The sequence below is a fragment of the Propithecus coquereli genome, unplaced genomic scaffold (genome assembly GCF_000956105.1).
Source record: "Propithecus coquereli isolate 6110/MARCELLA unplaced genomic scaffold, Pcoq_1.0 Scaffold260, whole genome shotgun sequence".
Classification (NCBI taxonomy): Eukaryota; Metazoa; Chordata; class Mammalia; order Primates; family Indriidae; genus Propithecus; species Propithecus coquereli.
In genome coordinates this window covers 2,856,802-2,864,915 of record NW_012148175.1, presented here as the reverse complement: position 1 = coordinate 2,864,915, position 8,114 = coordinate 2,856,802, and positions in this window count along the sequence as shown.

Below are 8,114 nucleotides of genomic sequence, written 5' to 3'. Positions count from 1 at the left end.
TAGGAAAGAGGTTGAGAATAAGTCATTTACACAAAGGGTAACAAGTGATTCTCTATTGCTTATAATCTGAGTGTTTACTCAGTGTGTTTTATATAAAATATTTAGAATAATTATAATGGATACAAAACGACTCATTATTTATATTTCTTAGTGATATTTTATTGTATCTTTATAATTCTCATTTCCAGTGATAAAATTTGAATAATTCTTCAAAATTTCAATGCAAGAAATCATGTGGGAGCCCTCTGGTGGCCAAAATAATGCTATTAGATTTTCACTAGAGAAGTTCAGGCTTAGTCAGAGACTTTCCTTGAAATTCTAAAACTTTATTTGCCATCTATTTCATATTGATACACTTATAGTATCTTGATCCAATTGATAGATTACACAGTGCCAGAATATTTTAAGGTCTGCTGCCAAACTCATAAAGTGATATTTGCCATGGATAAGTCGATATTTAAATAGTATGAAAAATATATTTCTATATGAATGTGGGAAGAATTATGGATGATTTCAAAGGCATAGAATTGTTGAATCATAGAATTTTATAGCAGGAATAGATCTTAGAATTATTCCGGTCAAATGCCCTTATTTAATGAATAAAGAAAATAAAGCTGGGTTAGGTTAAATCCTTTGCATATGGTCACAGAGTAATTATTGGGAGCACTAGGGATAGGGTCCACTTCTATATATTGCAACGTCAAGTGATATGAAAACTGTAGTTATTTAATTCTGCCTCAATTTCTTTTTTTATTCCTTTTACATAGGCTTCTTACTTATATTTATTTTAGCCTTGTTTTTATGTCTTTTTGTTTTGTTTTGTTTTTACTTCTTGCTTCTGAAACTTTTTCTAGGCTGAGTTAAGACATGAGCATCAAGTGATTTACAGGTTAAAAGTAGCATACAGAAATACAAAGCAAAACAAAACAACAGGAAATTTATTAGTTTTCTATTGCTGTGTAATAGATTACCACAAAGTTAGCAGCTTAAAACAACTCACAATGAGCTCACAATGCTACGGGTGAGAAGCTCAGGTCTGGTGTGGCTGGGTTCTCTTCTCAAGGTATCACAAGGCAGAAATCAAGGTGTTGGCTGGGCTGTGTGTCATCTAGAGGCTCTGGGGAAGCTTGCAAATTCATTCACATTGATGATAGAATTCAGTACCTTGCGATGGAATGATTGAGGCCACTCTTTCTTTCTGATTTTTTTCTAGGGGCTGCTCTCAGCTCCTAGAAGCTGCTTTTAGTTTCTTATAACACTGCCCCCTCCATCTATAAATCCAGCAAAGGAGAATCCCCCCTTCGTTGAATTCTCCTCACACCTAAACTCATTTTCAGGAAGTATCTGGTTCCTTTTATTATAAGAAACTTATATACTTGCAAGAGCTATTTATTGGTCAGTTTTACCCATGATAGTTTCTCATTCTTAAAGTCAACCCTGCCATGTATTTATAATATAACCTAATCGTAACAGTGATGACTATCCCATCATATTCATAAGTCCTGGGATTAAATAACACATGTATGGGTGTATGGATTTTGGGGGCCATCTTAGAATTCTGCCTGCCACAACATAATAAAGTTTTCTACTAAAATAATTTCAGTGAAAATGAAGATTTTATTCACTCTTGCAGTTTTTGTAATTCTCTATTATATCAATGTATATTTTACAATTTCAACAGAGATCGTATACTAATAAATCTTGTAATATCCAGCCTGAGCAAGAGGAAGACACCATCCCCCAAATAGAAAAATCAATTGGGCATGGTGGCACGTGCCTGTACTCCCAGCTACTTGGGAGGCTGTGGCAAGAAGATCGCTTGGACCTAGGAGTTTGAGGTTGCAGTGAGCTATGATGATGCCACTGCACTGTAGCCAGGGTGGGGTGAGAGAGTGAGACCCTGTCTCAAAAAAAAAAAAAATCTTGTAAATATTTAAAAGTTGCTAACTTTTCCAATAAATTTAAAAATATATGTATTTATTGTGTTAGGCTGTTCTCCAGCTTAGAATTTATCAGTAGATGAAACAGTTTCCTGCCCCTGTGGAACTTACATTCTAGTGGGAAGAGATAGACAATAAATGATAACTATGACCAATGAGTAATTAATGTACTATTTGAGGAGGTGAAAAGTGCTATGGAATAAAAGTAAAAGATATCAGGGTGAGAAGGATTTGGAGTATCAAGGAGGAATTAGGTAAATAAGACAGCATGAAGTGGAGTACCATGGGTGTTTCTCATTGCAAAATTGAGATTTGAGCAAAGACACGATGGAAGGGATGTAGTTGGCCATGAAGATATCCGGGTGAAACATAATCAAGGCAGAGATAACAACCAATATAAGGGGACTAAGTCAAGACCATGCCTGGTATTTTCAACCAACAGCAAAGGAGGAACATATGACTGCAATGAAGTGAGGACAAAAAAGAAAATGAGGGGCAAGAACCAGAAAATTAGGTTCCATTGTAGAGACTGGATGAAATGGAAAGCCAGTGAAGGATGGCAACATGTATGACTTAAGTTTTAGAAAGGCCACTCTCGCAGCTTTATTAAAAATAGGTGGTACACAATTTGGTGAGTTTGGACAAATGTATACACTTGTGTTGCTATCCACAAAATCCAAGTAATAAACATATCTATCATCTCTAAAAGTTTCCTAGTGTCCTCTATTTTTACAGTTTTTTACATCAATTATACCTAAAAAAAAAAAAACCTGGGAAAATAAATATGTATTATCAAACATGAAAAACAAGAACGGATTATAAGGGAGCAAGATTAGAAATAGGGAGATCTATTAAGAGGCTACTCTTGAAATTTAGGCTATCGATACGATGGTTTAGAGCAGAGTTTTAGGAGAGGAGGTAATGAGAATTGGTTAGATTCTGAAAATATGTTGAGGGTAGAGCTAATAGCATTTCTGGTATGTTGAATTATCATGTATGAAATAAAGAGAAGAGTTAAGAACAATATAAAGGTTTTTGATTTAAGTGATTTAACACAAGGGGTTGCTATCATTTGATATGGAGAAGGTGAGAAAAGTCAAGGACTTACTTTTTGAAGAAGTTTCATTTGATATGTCTTTTAGTGATTCAAGTGTATATGTCAAGCAGGCAGTTGGATATGTAAGACTGAAGTTCATGAGAGAGATGTGGCTTGGAAATTCAAGTTTGGAACTCATCAGCATAAACAAGGTATTTTAATCCATGAGTCGGGTTAAAAACATAGGGACATAGCTAAGGTAGAAGTAGAAGAGAACAAATGACTGAGACCCAGAGCACTTCAGCATTAGAAGGTGAGAAGGATAATGAAACGCAAATAAAGGAGATGTCAAAAGAGAAACCAGTGAAATAGAAGCAAGCCAAGTGTGTGGTATCACTGAAGCCAAAAGAAAAACGTATTAAGGAGGAAAAAATATCAACTGTGTCAAATGCCACCGATAAGATTAAATGAGTCCTGAGCCTGGACCAATGGATTTAGCAATTTTGAGAGCATTGGTGACATTGACAAGTTTTGGTAGAATGATAGGGGTAAAAGTCTGACTGGAGCAGTTATAAGAGAGCACATGAGAAGAGGAATCACAGAAAATGGTGCAGACAACAATTTCAGGGAATTTAACTGCAAAGAGGCCAAGGAATAGGGAGGGTTCAGCTGGCAGAGAAGATGGGGTGAAGGGCAGTTCTGTATATGTTTTTTTAGTATCTTGGAGAAATCACAGCATGTTTGCATGGCAATGGAAACACTCTGGTAGAAAGGAAAAAATGACGTAGAAGAAAGAGGAGATGTGCTACAGTGAGGTCTTTGACGTGGTGGTCAAAGGACATCTGATGCAGATTATTTTTGTTGGATAGTAACACTAGACTTATTTTTTTAAATTTTGTTTTAAAAAAACCCATCACAGTCTATGTTATAATAAACAAAACAAGTGAAATGCAAACACACATTTAAAATCATCAGAGCATATTCATTATGAATCACATGAGTGCTTGCCACCCTTTGCACATAGATTTTACTAAATATTACCAACTTCAAGATGTGATTTTCTCTGTTGCAATCACATTTAGAGAAAGCAAGTTGTGTTGGAAAGAGTTGAGGGGGAGAAGTGTGAACGTATAGGAGAGCTAATTATGTTAATCAGAACATGCATCTCAAAGAAACTTAGTTTTAGAGTCAGAAGACCCAGGTTTGGGCTTCAAGTATCACTGACTAGCTTTTCTACATTTGCAAAGAAAATACTCCCTCTAGGTTTCATTTTCATTATGAAAAACAAATATATTGTCCTGAGGATCTGCAAGGTCTATTCCAATAAATTCAATATGAAAACACTCCCTGAATTCCTACTATGTATAAGAGGTGAGATATAAAACTGGCAACTAGCCTTTGGTGAAGAAGCAGAATTATATCCAAGTAACAGAAAATGAGAGAGAAAGAAGTCTATAAAATAGGGTCATGCAACCAGGTTTAAGGCATCCAAAAGGGATTTGAGTCTCAAATACAATATATATCCTTCTGTTCTCCCTCATTCCTTCTCCGCATTTACCAAACCGCCAGTAGATTTTAATTCTCTTATGCCTAAATTCTACTCTGCTTATACATTAGACAGATTTGGAATTAGGAAGTCTCTTATTTTGACAGATTCCCAGCAAATGGCTGGTTTGGACTCCAGCAAAATCTGGTTCCATAATAATGTGAGAATATATGGATACCTGGAATAGAGGATGATATGCACTAAGTGTTTCTTTCAGTGAGGGCTTGTGAGACATCAAATATTATTCTTCTGTTGAAATGTTAGTACCTGCTTCTGCTCGGGCACCTCTGAATTTAAAATCAGATGAAATTCATTTCAGTGTACCTATTTTTGTTCCTAAAGGTTTGTAGACTTCCCGTGACCTTACATTACACAGGAAAAGATCTTGCATGTTCTCAAATGAGGCAAGCTTGGTGAATGCTTTGAATGTTTTTAGTTACTGGCCTGGGAAATCATATTTAGGTCATTTGTAGCTTCCAGAAGACTTGAAATGTGGCCAATAATCTTAAAAGACAGTAGAAGAATCAGAGAACAGTTCAAAGTAGCAAGTGAATGAGCGAAAGAAGCAAAATGATTAAATATAGTTCTTCTGGTCAACGGTACTGCAATATTATTATTAAATCAGAGTATGTGCTGCTCAATAATTTTTAAATAAAAAAAAACCATGGCACAGTCAAGAGGGCAATAGTGTAGACTATTTTAGGTTGACCCTGTCTCAAGCAATTGGGAATATATTTGACATTATACAGGTATTATAAATTTATTTATTGATTGTGCTTGAGATTTATGTCTTTCTCAGTTTTTTTTTCAGGTAACATCTTTACCTACCACAACCACTACTCTATTTCCTGTTAAATTTCTATTTTGTAATTCTTCGAAATTTGAAACTATTTATTTTGTATTCACCTAAACTGACTTCTTTCCTCCTGTGAAGAGACTATGAGATTTTCTATAGGAGTTTATTTTTTGCCCTTTTACAAATAAGAAGTTAAAACATGTTTCTGACCAAACTATTGGAAAATCTATTATCCAGACAGTTTTCCGAAACCACATTCTATTCTTTTCATTGCTGTTCAAAGGCATTTGTAACATTTACAAATAATACATTAAATAGACATGTTTTTTTTTTCTCATTTACTTCTGAACTGGTTCTATTTAGTCTTCTTATTTAAAAAATATATACACCAAAATTATTTATATTATACCATTTGTTCATTACTCTTTCAGGTACTAAAATGATTTGATTTTAAGCAGCAGGTATTATTTTGGTGATCAAAAATACAACTGTTTAATATAAAGAAATTATAGAAAGAAATACACAGGTATATGTTTATATACATATCCATATCTACATTTATAATGTTTTAGTAAATATTTCTAGAAACATTTTAGACTCAGTTCATTCAGGAAGAATTTGGAAAAGCTGCTTCTAAAAACTAAGGAGCTCAGAATTAAAAAGAATATCAACTATTTGCCTTCCCAGAAAACCTTTTTAGTTGCAACCCTGAGTATACATTTGCTAACCATGTTAATAATCACAAAAAAAAAACAAAAAACAAAAAACTGATTGGCTTCCATTCTCCAGAAAACTGATTTGTCCAGAGGCTCAGCCATTTCACATCTCAGGAGTCACTGCAAAGACCCAGAGAAACTTGTAGAAATAAAAAGTACATGTTGAGAAGGGCCTACACCTCAATCAGATTCAGACTTTGTGATTAATCCAACACCTTTGCTTTCTGAGTACCAATCATTAACGTCATTAAGCTGTTTGTTTCTTAATTGCATTCTTATGTAGGAAACTCAAGGCGAAAGCGAACCAACTCTGAGAAGCCCACAATCAAAGTTGATTGCATCCAACCTTACTGTTGCACCTCTATTAACCTACAAGCTCTGTGGACAGGACTTCTAAAAAGCATTTCAGGAGAAAAACTGTTTCCTTCAGATTTTGCTGCACTTGCATTTATTATGAATTTTCTGGAAATTATGAGGTAGAATTGCTAATGACCCCATCATAGACAGCCATTATCTCAAACTGTGAATACTGGTTGTCATTTTCAGAGTCAACAGATGTTGACCTTAGGGTGGCAACTTTTCCTTCATTGTATGAACCTAATCAACATCATATCCTTCAGTTTTCTATAAAATGCACTATTCAATTAGAAAGTAAGCTTTTTAAAAAGCGAGGTCTAAGGTTAAAATCTCATTTAAGCTGCATTAGTCTAAATGTGGCTTTGGGCTATTTTTATTAGCTGAAGCTATTTATGATTTTTCTAGAGGAGAGGAAAGGACACTTTGGGGACTACAAAGAAATTGATTTAATGATATGCATGACTTCACATTCAATTTCTATAAAAGTGTCCCTTGATAAGAGGTTGTGAAGATTTTTGACAATATCTCCCTTTTCATCTCTATCCTGATCTTTATAGAAACAGTTTGCAAATATGTAGCTAAATTGGCAAAGACTGAGCTAAAGAATAGTTCTGCAGTACAGTTGGGATGCAATAATTATTCCTCCGCCAAATTTAATTGAACTTGAAACCCACTAAACCTAGCCATTACTCACATGGGAATGTAGTATGAATTCCTGACCCCAGTCTACTTTTTGTGAAATTATATACCTAATTCCAACTTGGTTCCAAGCTTATTTTCATCAGATGACTTCCCAATCAAACTCCATTTGAGGCTGATAATGATGTTATTGGCATCTGACTCAGTCTGATTTTCAGGCACCTATTCATTCATTTATTCAGCAGGTGTACTGAGTGCCTACTATAGAGGCAATGTGCTGCACTCTGGAGAAAAAGTGAAAGGATCATAGACCCTTACTTTCAAAGCTCTTACAGAATAAGGGAAATGTAGAAAGAATTCAATTTTCACATAACCTAGTCATGACTTTCAGAAAACATTTTTACATATCTTTGCAGATAGTGTCTAGTAAGGATGCTTCAGTGATCTGGTTACAGTTCATTTTATGAACTTAAAGTTCCGTGTGTTTTCATTGTAGGAGTCAGGTTTCATGACAAAAATGATTATGCTTTTAAATTTAATATTTATGGTAAGTATATTGTGTTTACATTTTAAATTTCCCTTCAATGGAAGTGATTCTAAAATTCTGACAGTTTGATGTTTTTCATTTTGGGCACTGGACAGCTAAAGAAGACTATTTCCTGTAGAATGACAGTTGTATGATAGATGGAAAAAAAAAAGAAAGATTGGCAAAGCCATAAGAGACAAATAGTAAAAGCAGGGCAGTCCTTTATCTCAATTTGATAGCAAATAAAAAGAAAAAATACCTGTATCTATAGAAATGTTTACCTTAGACTTATGCGCTATTAAGCAAGTAAAATCCCATTTTCTAAGGGGATGTTTATAGAAAATTTATAATGAACTGTTTTTTTCCTAAGAATAACTATTTGATGGACTTATCATTGATTGGACTAGGCCAAGCTTGTGACTGGCCCAGTGGGAGAGTGAATGCACATTTGTTAGCATCTCTGAAATAGGTAAATTGGGAAATTAGGAGTAAAACAGATGATGAGAACAATGTAAAAAAAAAAAAAAAAAAAACACAGCAATCTGAATATATAAGATG